The sequence below is a fragment of the Chiloscyllium punctatum genome, chromosome 18 (assembly GCF_047496795.1).
Source record: "Chiloscyllium punctatum isolate Juve2018m chromosome 18, sChiPun1.3, whole genome shotgun sequence".
In the NCBI taxonomy this organism is placed as follows: Eukaryota; Metazoa; Chordata; class Chondrichthyes; order Orectolobiformes; family Hemiscylliidae; genus Chiloscyllium; species Chiloscyllium punctatum.
The window spans coordinates 90,173,220-90,191,116 of record NC_092756.1 but is presented as its reverse complement, the minus strand read 5'-3'; the positions used below and the strand labels follow the sequence as shown (position 1 = coordinate 90,191,116).

The 17,897-nt window shown below is 44.1% G+C and overlaps 1 protein-coding gene across 3 annotated transcripts in view; it reads left to right on the top strand.

Moving 5' to 3' along the window:
- Nucleotides 1-823: 823 nt before the first annotated feature.
- LOC140489309 (carnitine O-palmitoyltransferase 1, liver isoform-like) overlaps nucleotides 824-17,897 on the top strand; it is a 104,472-nt gene continuing 87,398 nt past the window's right edge. For 2 of the 3 annotated variants that reach the window (XM_072588712.1, XM_072588709.1), the window contains exon 1: nucleotides 824-942. The gene's annotated coding sequence lies outside the window, so the exon portion shown is untranslated. Of the gene's footprint in view, nucleotides 943-3,767; nucleotides 3,795-17,897 lie in introns of all 3 variants that reach the window. The other variant, XM_072588710.1, reaches the window with a different exon arrangement.

Sequence of the window (17,897 nt, the reverse complement as noted above, 5' to 3'; positions counted from 1 at the left end):
CTCTCTCCCCTGGGTCACTCTCTCCCCTGTGTCTCAGTGATCCCCTGGGTCACACTCTCCCCTGTGTCAGGGTCATCCCCTGGGTCACTCTCTACCCCTGGGTCACTCTCTCCCCTGTGTCTCAGTGATCCCCTGGGTCACTCTCTCCCCTGTGTCTCAGTGATCCCCTGGGTCACTCTCTCCCCTGTGTCTCAGTGATCCCCTGGGTCACTCTCCCCCTGTGTCTCAGTGATCCCCTGGGTCACACTCTCCCCTGTGTCAGGGTGATCCCCTGGGTCACTCTCTACCCCTGGGTCACTCTCTCCCCTGTGTCTCAGTGATCCCCTGGGTCACACTCTCCCCTGTGTCTCAGTGATCCCCTGGGTCACTCTCTACCCCTGGGTCACACTCTCCCCCGTGTCTCAGTGATCCCCTGGGTCACACTCTCCCCTGTGTCTCAGTGATCCCCTGGGTCACACTCTCCCCCTCCCCTGTGTCAGGGTGATCCCCTGGGTCACACTCTCCCCTGTGTCAGGGTGATCCCCTGGGTCACACTTTCCCCTGGGTCACACTCTCCCCCTCCCCCTGTGTCAGGGTGATCCCCTGGGTCACACTTTCCCCTGGGTCACACTTTCCCCTGGGTCACACTCTCCCCCTCCCCCTGTGTCAGGATGATCCCCTGGGTCACATATCTCGATGTTTCTCCCTCCTCGCCCTCATGACTCAATGATCACCTGACTCTCTCGATCCTTGCCGCCGAGTCTCTCCGCAACGCCCTTCTCTCGCGGCGAACTCTCTCTGACGTCGAAGGACCGTTTGCCGCCGCTGAGTCACGTGGCCCGACCTTTTGCGTCACTGGCACGGGCCGGCCTCGTGACGTCAGGGGCGGTCAGCTGACGGTTTGGCGCGAGCGGCGGCCGCGGAACCAAATCTGGAGCGGCCCGGCCAGGACTGGGGAGGGAGGTAAGCGATAAGGGGAGGTGCTGTCCTGTTAGAGGGCCGCGCTGTGATGGGGCTGCAGTTTGGGGAGGGGTCGTGTTTCGTTAGAAATGCAGGAGGGGGGCTTTAGCCTCCGGGAAGTGTGTGGTGACGGTGAGGGGTCACAGTAACCGGGAGAGGCAGCAAGATGGGGATGCTGTCTGGGGAGGAGAAGGGGCTGCAGGGCGGGGAAGGGTCTGCAGTCTGTAGGGGGAGAGGAGAGGAGGAGAGGAGGAGGAGGAGGAGGAGGAGGAGGAGGGCTGCAGGGCGGGAAAGGAGGAGAAGGGTCTGCAGGGTGGCGAAGGGACTGCAGTCTGTGACGGGGGTGGGGAGGAGAAGGGCTGTAGGGCGGGGAAGGGTCTGCAGTCTGTGGGGGGGGGGAGGAGGAGGAGAAGGGTCTGCAGTCTGTGGGGGGGGGGGAGGAGGAGGAGAAGGGTCTGCAGTCTGTGGGGGGGGGGAGGAGGAGGAGAAGGGTCTGCAGTCTGTGGGGGGGGGGGAGGAGGAGGAGAAGGGTCTGCAGTCTGTGTGGGGGGGGGGAGGAGGAGGAGAAGGGTCTGCAGTCTGTGTGGGGGGGGGAGGAGGAGGAGAAGGGTCTGCAGTCTGTGGGGGGGGAGAGGAGGAGGAGGAGAAGGGTCTGCAGTCTGTGGGGGGGGGGAGAGGAGGAGGAGGAGGAGAAGGGTCTGCAGTCTGTGGGGGGGGGAGAGGAGGAGGAGGAGAAGGGTCTGCAGTCTGTGGGGGGGGGGAGAGGAGGAGGAGGAGGAGAAGGGTCTGCAGTCTTTGGGGGGGGGGAGGAGGAGGAGAAGGGTCTGCAGTCTGTGGGGGGGGGGAGGAGGAGGAGAAGGGTCTGCAGTCTGTGGGGGGGGGAGGAGGAGGAGGAGAAGGGTCTGCAGTCTGTGGGGGGGGGAGGAGGAGGAGGAGAAGGGTCTGCAGTCTGTGGGGGGGGGAGGAGGAGAAGGGTCTGCAGTCTGTGGGGGGGGGAGGAGGAGGAGAAGGGTCTGCAGTCTGTGGGGGGGGGGAGGAGGAGGAGAAGGGTCTGCAGTCTGTGGGGGGGGGAGAGGAGGAGGAGGAGGAGAAGGGTCTGCAGTCTGGGGGGGGGAGAGGAGGAGGAGGAGGAGGAGAAGGGTCTGTAGTCTGGGGGGGGGAGAGGAGGAGGAGGAGGAGAAGGGTCTGCAGTCTGTGGGGGGGGGGAGAGGAGGAGGAGGAGGAGGAGGAGAAGGGTCTGCAGTCTGTGGGGGGGGAGAGGAGGAGGAGGAGGAGAAGGGTCTGCAGTCTGTGGGGGGGGGGGAGAGGAGGAGGAGGAGGAGAAGGGTCTGCAGTCTGTGGGGGGGGGAGAGGAGGAGGAGGAGGAGAAGGGTCTGCAGTCTGTGGGGGGAGAGGAGGAGGAGGAGGAGGAGGAGGAGAAGGGTCTGCAGTCTGTGGGGGGGGGGGGAGAGGAGGAGGAGGAGGAGAAGGGTTTGCAGTCTGTGGGGGGGGGGGGGGGGGGGAGGAGGAGGAGGAGGGTCTACAGTCCGTGGGGGGGGGGGGGGGGGGGGGAAGGGGACTGCAGCCTGGGGAGGAGAAGGGATGCTGAGCAGGGAAGGGGAATGCAACCTAGGGAGGAGAGGGACAAGAGTTGGGAAGGGAGCAGCAGCGAGGCAGGGAGTGTGGTCTTTTGGTGAGCATATGATGGTTAATGCAGCATATGATTGTTAATGCAGTTCTGTTTTGAATGCCAGGCCTCTAGGAATTCCCATGCCTATCTTTGTTTAGCCTGTCCCAGGATGGATGTATTGTCCCAGTTGAACAGGTGTCCCTCTTTGTCTCTGTGTATGGATACTAGTGATAGTTGGTCGTGTCTTTTGGTGGCTAGTTTAAGGCGGTACTGTGGCTCAGTCATTAGCACTGCTGCCTTACAGCGCCAGGGACCTGGGCTTGATTCCAGCCTGGGGCGATTGTCTGTGTGGAGTTTGCACATTCCTCCTGTGTCTGCGTGAGTTTTCTCCTGCAATCAAAAGATGTGCAGGTTAGGTGAATTGGCCATGCTAAATCGCACCCACTGCTCAGACATATGTCAGTTAGGGGCATTGGTCAGGGACAAATATAAGTGATCATGTAGGGAACGGTTCTGGGTGGGTTACTCTTCAGAGGGTCGGTGTGGACATATTGGGCCAAAGGCCCTGTTTCCACGTTGTAGGGATTCTAATTTTAATTGTAGTTGGTGCTCTGGTGGCTAGTTTCCTGCCAGTCTGTCCAATGTAATGTTTGTTGCAGTCCTTGAGGTATTTTGTATATGATCATTCTGCTGGTTGGTATGGGGTCCTTTAATTTCAACAGGAGCTGTTTCAGTGTTGTGCAAAGTTTGTAGGCTACAATGATGCATAGTAGTCTGGTTGTCATTTCTGAGATGTCTTTAATATATGGCAGGATGGCTAGAGTCTCTGGGCGTGTTGTGTGTTCTTGATTAGGTCTGTTGTGTAGGAGCCGGTGGACTGCGCGTATTGGGTACCCGTTGTTCCTGAATACATTGTACAGATGTTTTTCCTTGGCTTTTCTTAATTCCTGGATGCTGCAGTGTGTTGTGGTGTTTAAAATAATGTCCTGATGCAGCTCTGTTTGTGGGTGTTGAAATGATTGCTCCTGTAGTTGAGTATCTAGTCGGTGTGTGTGCCTTTCCTGTGAACACTAGTCTGTAGCTCTCCATTGGCTTTGCATTCTTCTGTGTTGTCTAGGAAGGGGAGTCTGTTTTCTTCCTCTTTGAACTTTATACTGATAAAGATGTTTTGTTTGTGTGTTTCTCCTAATTGTTGCATTTCGTGATGACATCCACACAGCGGACCCAAAGCTTGGGCTTGATTGTGGTAAGTGCTGTTTGTTCTAACCCCTGCATAACTGCTTCTGCTAAGAGTCCAGATGTTGGTGATCCCTTAGGCATCCCATTGATTTGTTTGTAGGTCTTGTTGAAGGTGAAGTGGTTGTGAGGCACCGGTCTACTAGTTTGAGGATACTGTCCTTGCTGACGGAGTTGGTGCTGTCAGGTGTTTGTGTCCTTGGTTCATCTAGCAGTGAGGCCAGTATTCCTTTGGCTTGGGTGATGTTTATTGATGTGAATAGGGCTGTCACATCAAAGGAAACCATGATCTTGCTGTCCTCTACCTTGGTGTCTTTGTTAAGGAATTTCTGAGTAAAGTGAATGGTTTGCACTGCAAACTGGAACACCTAGGAGAAGACTCAAGCCACTCCATCCAGGAGAGAGGAGAGGGTTGCAGTTTTAGAGGTCATGGTGACAGGGCATGTGAGGAATGGGCTGCAGTCTGGGGAGAGGTGGAGGAGTGAGGAAAAGGCTGCAGTATGGAAGGAAATGCAGGAATAGGTGGATGCTGCAGACTTGGAGGTGCAGGAGTTAGAAAGGAGGGGCATGAGTGAGAGACCTGTAATTTTGAGGGAGAGTTCAGGCAGAACAGGATGTGAGGGGTGGGGCTGTGATATGGAAGACTGTAGTGATGGGGAGAGGGCTCCAGTCTGGGGTGGAATTGGACATGGTAAAGACCAGGGGCAGGAGTGAGGAGGATCTGGGGTTGGGGCCACAGTGATTGGGAGGGATCAGGAGTGAGCAGTGGCTACAAATTGCCTGTTGTTCCTGGTGTTGTACCAAATATAAGAGGAGAGTTGAGAGAAAGCACTGACCAGGATTCTGTACTAGATTCGTATAGCACGGAAGCAGACCCTTTGATCCAACTTATTCATGCCAATCAAGTTTCCTAACACCATTAAACAAATCCCATTTTCCTGCAGTTTGCACATATCCCTCTAAATCTTTCCTATTCATATACCTGTCCAAATGTGTGTCATATGTTGTAAGTGTACCTGTATCTACCTCTTCCTCTGCAAGTTCTTTTCACATACAAGCCTATATGAATTATTTCTTATAGACAATTAGACTACAGCTAAACATATTATATAAGAAATGATTTGGAGTTTTAGTCAGTTCCGGGGGAGATGGAAGGGCCAAAGATTGGGAAGAAGTCAGAGAGGAGCAGTTGGAGGCTAGTGAGTGAGGAGAGGGATTGTGTACGGGAGGTTATAGTAGGGGGACTGAGCTGGGAGGAGTCTGAGGAACTGATGTGTAGAGTAAGGAAGGTGCAAGAGTGGGTAAAGAACAAAGGTGGTAAAGCGGGTAAGGAGTCTGAAGAAGGTGGGTCAGAGAGAACAGAGGAGTGTCTAGAAAAGGGAGGAGTTACAGAGAAAGTGATGGAAGGGACCACAGTGAAATGTGCCTTAGGTTAGAGGGAGGGTGACCATGGAGATAGATCATAGATGAAGAGAGCTCATGGAGAACATTCTTCATAAATAAGGAAGGATAAAGGGGAGTTAGGTGATCAATTCGAATAGAGAACCCTCAGACTTGTTTAGTGGATTGGTGTAGCAACATATGATCAGGATCCTGAGGAAATAGCTACAATTACTAATTGGTCATTGACTGAGAGTTTCACAGGACAGAGAGCTGAGTAACAAGGGCAGGTCACAGGAAAAGGGTGGGTTGTAGACTGAGAGAAGTGATGGGGGATGTATGTCACTGAGGAGAGTTGAGCATTGGGTCACAGAGGAGTGACAGAAGATATGAGTCACAGACTGAGAGAGGGGTAACTGTGGAGACGTGTCACAAACTGAGTGATAGGAGGCTGTGCCATCCATGAGGGAGGTGGAGGTTATGGATTTGGAGTAACAGGCGGATAAATGCCTCGTATGGAAGAGAACCAGAAAGCTTGCAGGTGGGTTTCATGAGTTTGTAGATGTTCAAGGGTTTTGTCCAGAGGTGATTAGAATGTGGAATTTGCTGCCATTAGGTGGTGAATAGTGTCAGTTCATTTTAGGAAGCCAGGCACTATTAAGAGGAAGAAAGGTACGGAAGGAGATGTTGATGAGGTTTGAGGGAAGACCTGAGCATATTAATTGACTTGTGTTTGAATGTTAGTATATTGAAATCATTTTGTATATATCTGAAGGTTAAATCTCTTTGTACCCTTTTGAGAAACTAGAGTTATCACTAGGTTTTTAATGCTGGTGGATGTGCTTGAAATATGAAATGCATCAAGCAGTGTTCAATGTTTTTTAATCAATCGATTCAGAGATATTGATTTACGCTTCTGGAGCAGGTGGGATCTGGGCCTCCTGTTTCAGACATTATCACTGCACTACAAGAGTTTTATTTTGTTTTGTCCTTACAAATGTCCTCTCATATTTTTATCTGCACTTTATAACTGATGATGCTACTCTCGTTTTCACTTTTGGTGCAGAATGCCAGCTTTGGACAGGCTCAAATGGAAACCAGGTATTTGCGTCCATCAAGTCAACTGACCAGTTTGAGCTGCTTTTGGATAGAAAAATTAAATTTGAAATAATTAAAATCAAACTTGGAAGGCAAAAATCTGAAAGACTTTGTCAAGCTTCAGAAAACATGTAAATCTATTATCAGACTTAGCTAATAGGGCAGAGCAATTATTCATAGGCAGAAATAATGATAATGGAATACCAAGAAATGTGATGGGCCATTTCAGCACTTGCCACTCTAGCCGATTAGTAGATAGAGGTGCTGCATGAGATACAAATTAGCAAGATGGCTTTCCTTATGGCTTCACCACACTTTCCCTGTATTCTAGTTTGATAGATTTTTGCATCAACTGACCAAAATAACCTAGCTGGTAATTAGAGCAGGTGGTAGCTTTTCTTGGCAGAGAAAACCTGGTAGACAAAAAATTGTTGTATGAGCAAAGTTGAATGTCTGATCCCAAACACTCCAGTATTTGCATTTCTACTGATCTGTGTTTGAGAAGCCAACTGTCATTGCCATCTGAGTATCAGGGCCCATCGAAATAGTTGATGCAACTACTCAGACACAGCTTGATAACCTTGGATGTCTTCTTTCATTATGCATTCAATGTGAAATTCAAAAGTTGAGCCTTTCCTACTGAAGCATTTTAAACATTACTGTCATTCATTTGTTCTCACGTTATCGATGCCAGCTTTGCCCCAAGAGGAGTGTCCACCCAACTTGGCCAAGTGATTTTAAACTCCACTTACCCAGAGACACTGAACACCTCTAAGGCAGCCTGACTTACCTAACACCCCCCTCTACGCAATTTGTTTCATACACATCAACAAAAGGTTTCGATTGAGTTGCCTGTAGTAATCATGGTGTAGATAGCAAATAGTAAATCGTGTTGGTTCTTGAAGAGCTTTATGACAAATTAACAGGATTAAGACCAATCAAAAATAGTTAGAATGTAGCTACAGTTCGTCTTACATAAACTAGCTGCCGAGCAGCCTCCTGTTATTCCTCTTTAATTTTGATATTATGGTTTAAAACCTTTCAGTGTCTCTCAGGATACTTAACACTGCTTGGGAGAATTCAGTTTCATGTGAATGGCAAAAAATCCCAGATGCCCCTCCTTTCCTTCACTTCTTCCAGCAGGAATACGGAACTGAATATTTCCCCACTTGTGACAGGTAATGCTTCCATTCCTGATTACTGTCATGGTCGAATGCCCTGAGACGCAATCCAGTTCTGTGGAGTTCAGACTTCCATTGCTTTTTCCCTGTTCAGCTGTTGTAATCATGTGAGGTGCATGTTGCTAATGCAGCAGTTTTGGTGAAAACTTGAATATTATGTAGCTAATTTTCCAGAATTGCAGTAAATCACTGACTATAAAAGTGCTTCTTTGCCTGTTGAATTCTTCGAGATGTCCAGTGGTTGTGCAAGGTGCTTCTGTCTATTAACAGTGGTGATTGTGATATTTTTCATATCTCAAAGATAAATGCTTATAAATCCATATTGCTTTGAAATCCAAAATTATTTCACAGCCTGAAATGGTTGTTCTCTTGATTTATAATGCTCCTTTTTGCTTCGTTCGTTTATTTTTTGATCATAGTTTATTTTAGGTGTAATCAAACAGTCCCTCTTGCTGTTTATCTGCCTTGGTCTGTTGTTGTGGGTGATATCACATCCGGTCCTTTGTCTGCGAGGTTGGTAAGTGAGGTCCAAATCTATGTATGTTCATGGAATGCCCAGGAATTCCCTTACGTGTCTTTGTTTAGCCTGTCCCAGGATGGATGTATTGTCCCAGTTGAACAGATGTCCTCCTTCGTCTGTGTGTATGGATACTAGTGATAGTTGGTCATGTCTTTTGGTGGCTAATTTAATGTGGCACAGTGGCTCAGTGGTTAGCACTGCTTCCTCAGTGCCTGGGACCTGGGTTTGATTCCAGCCTCTGGCGACTGTCTGCGTGGAGTTTGCACATTCCTCCTGTGTCTGTGTGGGGTAATATAAACTAAATCTAACGATGTGCGGTTAGGTGAATTGACCATGCTAAATCACTCCTAGTGCTCAGAGATGTGTCAGTTGGGGCATTAGTCAGGGATAAGTATAAGTGATAGGGTAGGGGAGTGGTTCTGGGTGGGTTAGTCTTCAGAGGGTTGGTGTGGACTTGTTTCCACACTGCACTGCCAATCACAGCTGACCTTAATATCAATATGAGGGAAATTTACTGGTAAATGTAGCATATCACATGTTGGCTTGAAAATCAGCTAGTTATAGAACTAGGCAGAAGAGGGTACTGCAGATGCTGGAGATTAGAGTCAAAATTAGTGGTACTGGTGAAGGGCTTTTGCCTGAAACATAGATTTTCCTGCAGCTTAGATGCTGCCTGACATGCTGTGCTTTTCCAGCACCATTCTAATCTTGACTAGTTGCAGGACTATAAAAGGAGAAAGTAAATGGAGATTGGCAAAGCCTTTTTGATCACTGGACCCAGATGGGCATGGTGCCTTCTCAAACATAGACAAAACCCCTGAGTTTTGTCTATCAGGGGTTATGGGGTAATGGCAGGAAAGTGGAAGTGAGTATTACCAGATCAGCCGTTATCATTGATTTGCAGGACAGACTTGATTGGCTAAAAGGCTTACTTATGCTCCTGCATTTTATGGTTTGATGCTGAATTTTTAGTCTGAGTATGTTCTAGGCCAGACCTAGATAGGATAAAGTTCATTTGTAGTCTGTTAGCATAAGAATTTAGCATATGGTCATCAATAGCATATCACATAACTTGGAGGATGGGAAAAGATAGCTGAGAGATGAAGACTTTTTTTTTCATTAACCTGTCTGGACGTACTTTGGCACATCTTCAGGGCAAATGGGACTTGGAGCTGAACTTGAACCCTCAGGCCTATAGATCTGAACACTGATTTTAGAGAGGTTTGGCGCAATGCTGTTTCACTTCATGCATCTCAAACGCTCATCATCTGTATCTTTAAGCACCATTTTCTCAACTTTTGCTGTCAACTTCACCAATTTTTGTATATGTAACTCCAATTATGTGTTTCCTGTACTTTAAAATTATGCTCTTTAGTTTATATTGCCCTCTTTATTCAAAACATATCATTCCACAGTTCTCTGCATCACATTTCTTCTGACATGATTTGTGCATTTCAACAGTCTAAGCCCTCTTGATTTTTTTAAAAATATTAACTTGTGGGATATGCTGTTTGCAAGGTCAACATTTATTTCCAATTCCTAATTGCTCTGGAAATGGTGGTGGTGAGCTGTCCTTTAGAACTGCTATAGTTTATGTGGTGTGGGTGGACACAGTGCTGGTCAGCAGGAATGCCAGGATCTTGGAGAAGGTGAAGACTGCAGATGCTGGAGATTAGAATCGGGAATGTGGTGCTGGAAAAACACAACCGGTCAGGCAGCATCCAAGGAGCAGGCGAATCGCGGTTTCGGATGTAAGCCTTTCATCAGGAATTCTCTCTGAAGGGCTTACGCCCGAAACGTCGATTCCCCTGCTCCTCAGATGCTGCTTGACCTGCTGTGCTTCACCAGCACCACGCTCATGTGCCAGGATCTTGTCCAGTAATGGTAAGAACAGTGGTATAGTTCTGGATCAGGCTTTGTGATATGGAGGTGAACCTGCAGATAATGGTGTTCCTGTGCATCAGCTGCCTTTGTCCTTCTAAGTGGTAGAAGTTTCAGTTTTCAAAAATCTTGTTTAAGAAGCCTTGGTGAATTATTGCAATGCAGCTTGTAGATGGTACACACCACTGCCACTGTGCATCATTGTTGCAGTGAGTGATGTTGAAGGTGTTTGATGAGGTGCCACTCAAGCGGGCTGTTTTATCCTGGATGGTTTTGTTATTGGAGCTGCACTCATCCAGGCAAGCAGAGAGGTTTCCATCACACTCCTGATGTGTCTCTTATAGACAGGCTTTGAGTAAGGTGAGCTATTGCAGAATTTCCAGCATTTGACAGCCACAGTATTTATGCACTGGTTTAGTTCATTGTCGGGTAACCCCATACTATGTAGATATTGGAAGGTTCAGTTTTGGTAATGCAATTGAATGTCAAGGGATAATGGTTAGTCTCTATTGTTGGAGAGCCTAATTCAGTATCTGAGGAATTGCTGATGGTACTGAGTGTATTGAGCAGTCATCAGTGAACATTTACACCTCAGTTCTTATGATAGAGGGAAGGGCATTAATGCAGCAACTGAAGATGTTTGTGCCTAGGACATTACCTTGAGGAATTCCTGCAGTGATATCCTGTAGCTAAGATGATTGACACCCAGCAACAATAACTATTTTCCTTTGCTTGGTATGACTCAGTGGAGAGTTTTCCTCTGATTCTCAGTTTTGCAAAGGGTTCTTGATGCCACATGCATATACCGATCTATGAGGTTACACATCTTGGGTTAAAAGCAATTCTGCTTCTGATGGCTACAGTGCCTCACGAATGACCAGTTTTAAGTTGCTAGGTCCTTTGAAATCTGTCCCACACAGCACAATGATCATGCTAGACTCCATGACAGAGTATCCTACTATCCTCTTCATTACGTTTCCAAGTTCTGAGCCACAAAACTTAGATAATTATGATATATCAAAAACCGTAGTGGTCCCAGCATCGGCATTTAAAGTACCACTGCTTACACTCCAGTCTGAAAAACAACCCTTCTTCACAATTTTAAGACTTCAAATGTGCTGAGTCTGTCATGGGACACATTATTGGATGCCTTTCACAGTGTTGATGTTATCAGTATTTCTGCTGTAGTGTAAATGCAATGATTTGTGTGCACAAATCCCACTTTACAGACTTGAGCACAAGAAACACAGTACAGACTTCGCAAAGCGTTTTGTAGTCCCTGCTATAATGCAAGAATTACAGCTGCCAATCTGTGCATATCATGTTTCCAAAAATTACAATGAAACAAATGATGAATCATCTGTTTTATTGACGTTAGTTGCGATATAGATATTTGCTACAGCTCAGAGGAGAATTCTTCAACTCTTCTCCATATAGTGATGCAAGATACAAAACAGAAATTGCTGGAAAACTTCAGTTGGTCTGGCAGCATCTGGAGAGAAAGCAGAGTTAAAGCTGTTCTGAGTATGTCACTGGACTTGAAATGTTAACTTTTCTATTCACAAATGCTGTCAGACCTGAGTTTTTTCAGCACTCTTTTTCTTTGATTTCTAGCATCTGCAGTTTGTTTTTGGTTTTTTGTTAGTGTTATTCGGTCTTTTACATCTATTTGAGAAGTGCTTTGTTGAAGGAATCATTTGGAAAAACTGCATTTCAGTATTATATTGAAGTATCAGGTTATTTACAACATTCTGACTTAACTGGAGTGTTATCATGAGCCAAGGCTCATATCTGAGTGAGAGTGCTCATAGTATTTTGTTGTCTCTTGTTTAAACATTAAATTTAATTTCACAATTTGTCATGGTGGAATTTGAACTTGTGTTGTTGATCTTTATGTTGCTAGCCCAGGCCTGCAATGTCAATAGGAGAAGGTACTGAACCAGTATTGTTGTTGAACCCCCTTTATAGGGGAGTGTTATGAGCATGTGAAGTAGGTGAGCTTATATTGTGAATTGATTGTTAGGCTTGCTAAAGTTAATGTTTGCAATGCCTCAAAGGAGATACCAATAGTTTGGCAAAACGTTTTTAAAAATTCATTCATGGGACAAGGACATCACTAGCTAGGCCAGTATTTAGTGTCCGTCCTAATTGTACAGAAGATGGTTGAGTGTCAATGACATTGCTATGTTTCTGTATTCACATGTAGGCCAGATCAAGTAAGGAAAGCAGTTTCCTTCCCTGAAGGACATTAGTAGGCCAGGTGAGTGTTTTTTTTTCCTGACAATCAACAATGGATTTATGATCATGAGACTTTTTATTCCCATTTTTTTATTTAATTCAAATTTTACCATTTGCCGTGGCGTGGTTTGAACCTGGATGCCCAGAACATTCCCTAGGTCTCTGGTATTATTGCTGGGCAGTTAATCCACTAGGCCATTACATCCCCATCTGTTCTTGGCACCACAACTAGATGAGCCAAAGAGAAAGGCATTAACAACCAAGGAGTGCAAAATATTTGTACCCAATAGAACCATTTTGCATGACAGATTTATAAAACCAATAAGTTTTTTGTGTAGCTTGTTATCTTGGATAGCATTATTGAACCTTGGTTCCGCAGAAACTTAGTTTTGATAGAGTTAACACTAGGTGCTGCACTGACAGTTATGAGGCACCTTCACATTGTTTACTTAAGTGGTCTGAGCAGTTTCCCTCAATGATGTTGGCAAGTGCTTTTGGACAAGATATTAAACTGAATCTCATTCTCTATCTGTTAGAGTGCATATAAAATAGTCCATGGCACTATTTCAATGAGTGGGGGAGTTTTCCCTTGTTCCTTGGCCGATATTTGATTTAATTTTGAAAACCGATTATCTGTTTTAGGGAGTTTAGGGGTGTGCAGTACACAAATTAACTGCTGCTTTTCCTACGTTGCAACACTAATGACATTTCAGGAAGTACTTCTTTAGAGTATTTTTTCACATTCTGTTTGGGCATGGGAAGGTAGTGGAATGTTAATGACACCTTCGGGTGTGATGAAACAGACCCAATTTTGGCTGTCCTAAGTACTTTCACCTGTAATGTGAGAGCAATGAATTGGAGTTGACATAAATGCTCTTAAAAGTGGGTTAGTTCTATATAAGTTTGTAATCAGAAGTTTTTAAAAATCCCTCACTCTTGAAAGTTGAAGGAAAGAGCCTTAAAGTGTTAATGAGAGTTTAAAATGTCTGCTGGACTACATTGAGTGACAGGCCGACTGGTGCAGTTTAGGAAAAATACATTCATATCTGTTCTAGCAGTTTCAATAGAGGTTCCTTGTTAAAATTCTAGAAGGACCTTTTATTATGTCATTATAAACATTTGCTTAAGTTTCAAAAACTACACTTTTCAGCTGGGGTTTGAGTTCACAGTTTGGGCAACTTGGAGTTAAAGGATTATCTTTTGCAGGGTCTAAATGAAAGTTTTATTTTTCTAAGAAATTGAACACTTGAATTGTAAAGCTTTGAATAGATTACATGAATGGGAATTTTTAAAATCATGAATAAAGCCTAGATTAGATTTTTAAAAGTTCAGTTTTCCTTATCGCTTTGAACTACTCTTGCTAGAGAAAATGCAGCCCTTAGTCTTTCACCTAGGGCTCTGAGAAATAAATGTAATACCACCACCACCACACTGTTTGGAAAAGTTCAAATGTAAGGACAGGAAAGGCCAACAGATGCACCAGGTCATGGTGCAGCTGGAATTCTTGATCCTCAATGCCCCTTAGCCACCAGCAGTTGTTTTCTCTGGGAAAGTCAAAAACTTGTCAGTTTGAGGGAAAGGATCACTAAAATTTCTTTGATCCTTGAGCAATCAAACTGAGTTCCAGGAGATCATGGTGACCGTAAAATGAATTGCACAATACTTATTATTTGTACGTTGTGATTTTAGCCATAGCACTTGCTCATTCTTCTTCCTTTCAAATCCATATCTGCTGTATGAGTTGGCAATTTGTTCCAACGGTGAGTACTGTCAGCAAAAATAAACTTTTTAATATCATGTATCTTGCTCCTTTCTAATCTAATTCATATACACCGTTTAATCCCCTTGGTAAAGACAGGCAACATCTATACTTTTCTTGGTTAAAACATACCCAACTCTTGATTTTTTAAGTTAAATATTAATATAATGGCTTTTTCTCATGAAGGTCTCTAAAATCACCCACAAGAGGGAACAAAAACAAAAGCCAATATTATAGATGAGGCTTTCCAAGGTTTGTAGAAGAACAATATTGCGATTTTTGTATTGGATCATCATACCATTCGAATATACTTGATGTTTTGCTATTGCCTTGTACTTCTTGAGAACTTAAGGATATTAATATAAGTTTTGCATCTGGCTACTTACCTACTCAACAATTTTTTGAGTTTGATATCTTTACTGCATAATACACATTTGGCATTAGCTGTATTCATATCATGAACAGCATTTATTCCCTCTGATAACAGCTTCATTTCCCCCATCAAATCTGTTCGCATACATGCGCAAGTGTTTCTATTGTCAATGAATTACTGACACCACAATCCAGGTCACTAGTAAATGTTGTCAAGACCATTGGTTCATAGACCAAATGCTGCAGTTCCTGATGCAGAAATACAGCCTCTAACAACAATCTTTTCTATTTATGAGCATGCAATCAATTCGTTATTCAATACAAGATCCACTTGCCAAAAGATTCATGTTTCGTTAGCCGCGTGTTTAATATATGGAAGAAAGAACTGAATGGTAGAAAATAAGTTGATTTAGGAAGGTGAAACAGTGTTTTGAAGAACCAAGGATTGCTAATGGATCACTGCAGTTTTTAAAAATAAGTAACCCGAAACTCATTGTAAGAACTATTTATACAGCTGCTCGTTCAAGCAGTAGTGGATTTTTTTTTGCGGTTGAGCTGTAGCCAAAGGTTGTGAAGTTTCAGCCAGCAACAAGTAGCTGATTGGTCAGTGGGCTAGTCATGAGTTCCTAATGACAAAGATCTTCTTCTTGTCAACATTGTGATTGGTTTCCAGGTGGCTGGACAGCTTGGTAATGTGAAAAAGATGGTGAGAAGTTGGTGAGAAGTCATCAGATCTGCACAGGCTCAGAAGCTATCTCTGTTCCTTATAGTACAAATCATTTTATTAAATCCACGTTTTATTTCCTATTCACTTCTTCGTCACTTTTTGTGATTAATCTGTTGAGACATGCTGTGACACATTTCTGGAGTGGGTGGGACTTGAATGACCTGTATCATCCAGTGGCCCAGAGGTTGGAACACTATCACTACATGACGAGTGCTCTCTGAGAGTTTGTAAACTGCTCAAACTCGGGCAGCAGCAGGGTTTAAACAATCCCTCCACTGAGACTGGAACCTGAATCCAGAAATTCAAACCACTCAGTCTCATGTTGATTATATTTTCTAACAACCTGTTCAGAGATGATATGAAGCACCTCTGGAGCAGGTGGCTCTTGAACCTGGGCTTCTGGCTTAGAGGTAGGGATACTAGCACAGCACCACAAGAATTCTTGTTTCTAGTTTCATCTTAAATGTATCTACATGACTACAGTTGAAAGAGTAATGCCTAAATTAGGTGAACCCAGTGTGGATAGGAGCCGTTCTTTGCACAGGTCTTCAAAGGATAGAAAATCACTTAGTGTTTCTGTTCCAGATCTCTCTTCAGTAATTCCTTCTGCACGATTCTCCTGCTTCAGCAATCAGTGAGTGCAATGTAAATCTTTGTGTACCTGATGACATTCAACAGTTGGGCTCTAAATCAGCCACTTCGATTAATATAATGATGGACTACTGACAACTGCGAAATGATATTCCTTGATGAAAAACGGGGATATTTGTTAATAAAGGCAAAGGCTGAGTCATTGTCACATTGTTGTGCTGACAGTCTGCTCATGGTGGAAAAGTACATCTGTAATTGTGGATTTTGTGGCTTTGAACCTTTCGCCTTATGTAGTGTTTGAAGGCATTTGCTCATATCATATTCAATTTTTATTTGTTTATCCATAGCATATCATTGCAGAGTTTTCAGCAGTATTTTCATTTGCTATAGGAGGGAAGGCAGTTATGAATATCTTCTATAATGGCCCATAAATGTAAGGTCAGGGAAATATGTTCAGCTTTTAATGACTGTCAGATAATTACCTTAGTACACACTGGATTATACAATCTACAAGAGACTGAAACAACTCGCTCAACGTTCCTTCAAAAGCAGCATCCCAAACTACAGCCTCTATTGACCAGAAGGACAAACCGATGCATGAGAACACCTACTGCATTTCCCTCCATACCTCATACCATCCTGACTTGGAACCATATTGCAATTCCTTCACTCACTGGGTTTAAAATCCTGGAACTTTCTTCTAACAGCAGAGTGTAGCTACTTTGAATGGAGACAGCAGTTCAAGAAGGCAACATGCTATCACTTAGAAATTGGCAATAAATACCGGCCTTGCCTGAAATATCCACATCCCAAACATAAGTAAAATAAAACTTAGAAAGATTTCCAGCAACTGATATCATTTTCAGTTCTGGGTGGACCTATCCCTGAAGGTTTTATTGCAAACAGCTCTGAAGTGCTCTCAGTTGGTCATCTGACATGTTCAGCCTCATGGCACACCATCTTCCTACGCCAGTTGGATATTGAATGCCCTCTTTAGATTTAAACCAAAGAGGTGATTCTTGACTGTCTATTTTTTAAAAATACTATTTTAATATCTGTTAATTTTTTTTCCTCCGATTGCTCACAGCAGTATCTGACAGATTGAACTTGAATTTCTGGAGATGACCCAAACAATCCAGCTGGATAAAGTCTATGGCAAATACAAGTTATTGTAGCGAGTTGTTTGGTGTCACTTATTTGAGAAAAGGAGATTTTAAAAATTAGCATGTCTTGCAGATAAATGCAGTTCCTAGTGAGTGATATTGATCTCAGAAATTCCAGCTTTGACAGTTGGTAGATTCATGGAAACTTGCAGCACAAAAGGACATACAGACCAATCCTGTATGTGCTGATACTATAAATGAGTAGTCAGCTTCGTCCCATTTCACTGCTTTTGTTTGTAAATCTTAAAGTTCCTCACTCTCAAGAACTTGCCTAAATGTTTTTTAAAAATATTTACAGAATCCGCTTCCACCTTTTTGGGTAGAGTTCAGCTTGGTAGCTCAAAACACTTTTTCTGATATTTTCAAAATCACTTAAAATCCTTGACTTCCCCTCTGGCTCATGCAATAGAGTTTTAAGGAATCATTTTTCAACAAAAATCTCTCACTGTCTTAAACTTGCGTTAGATCACCTCTTAACCTTCGTTTATTGGAGAATAGGCTGAAGCTTTCAAACCTCTCCTTGAATTGAAGTTTATCCTGGTAAAACTCCCCTGTACTCTTTCTAATGCTTTTTCAGCTTTCTGAAATGTGGCAGTATGAAAGAATCGTCTATAGTACTCTAGTTGAGGCCTAACCAGTGATGTGTAAAGTTTATATAATCATGACATAGTTACGAAACACAAGGATGCCCTTTGTCTCATCGTGGGCACTGGTTCTCTGAAGATGTGCCACTCCTCTGCCTTTTCCCTTCAACTCTGAAATATTTTCTTTTCAATTAGTTGTGTAATTCCCATTTGAAAGCCTCATTCGACTCCACTATAATTTAAGATAGTGTATTCCAGATCCTAATCACTTGCTACGTTTTGTTTTATTCATTTATGTTGTTGGCTGGCCAGCATTTATTTCCCATCCTTAGTTGCCCTTGGTGAGTTGCCTTGTTGAAATGCTGCAGTCCACCTGCTGTGGATTGACTCTCAATGCCATAAGGGAGAGAATTCCAGGATTTTGACCAAGTGAAAGGTTTGGTTCTTTTGCCATTGATCTTAATATTGTTTCGTCTGATTCTCAATCCTTGCACCAGCAGGAACACTTTCCCCACTACACTATCCAGACCCTTCATAATTTGAATAACTGTATCAAATCCCCTCTCACTACTTCTCCAAGGAGAACAGTCCTAACTTTCCAAATATTTCTGCATAACTG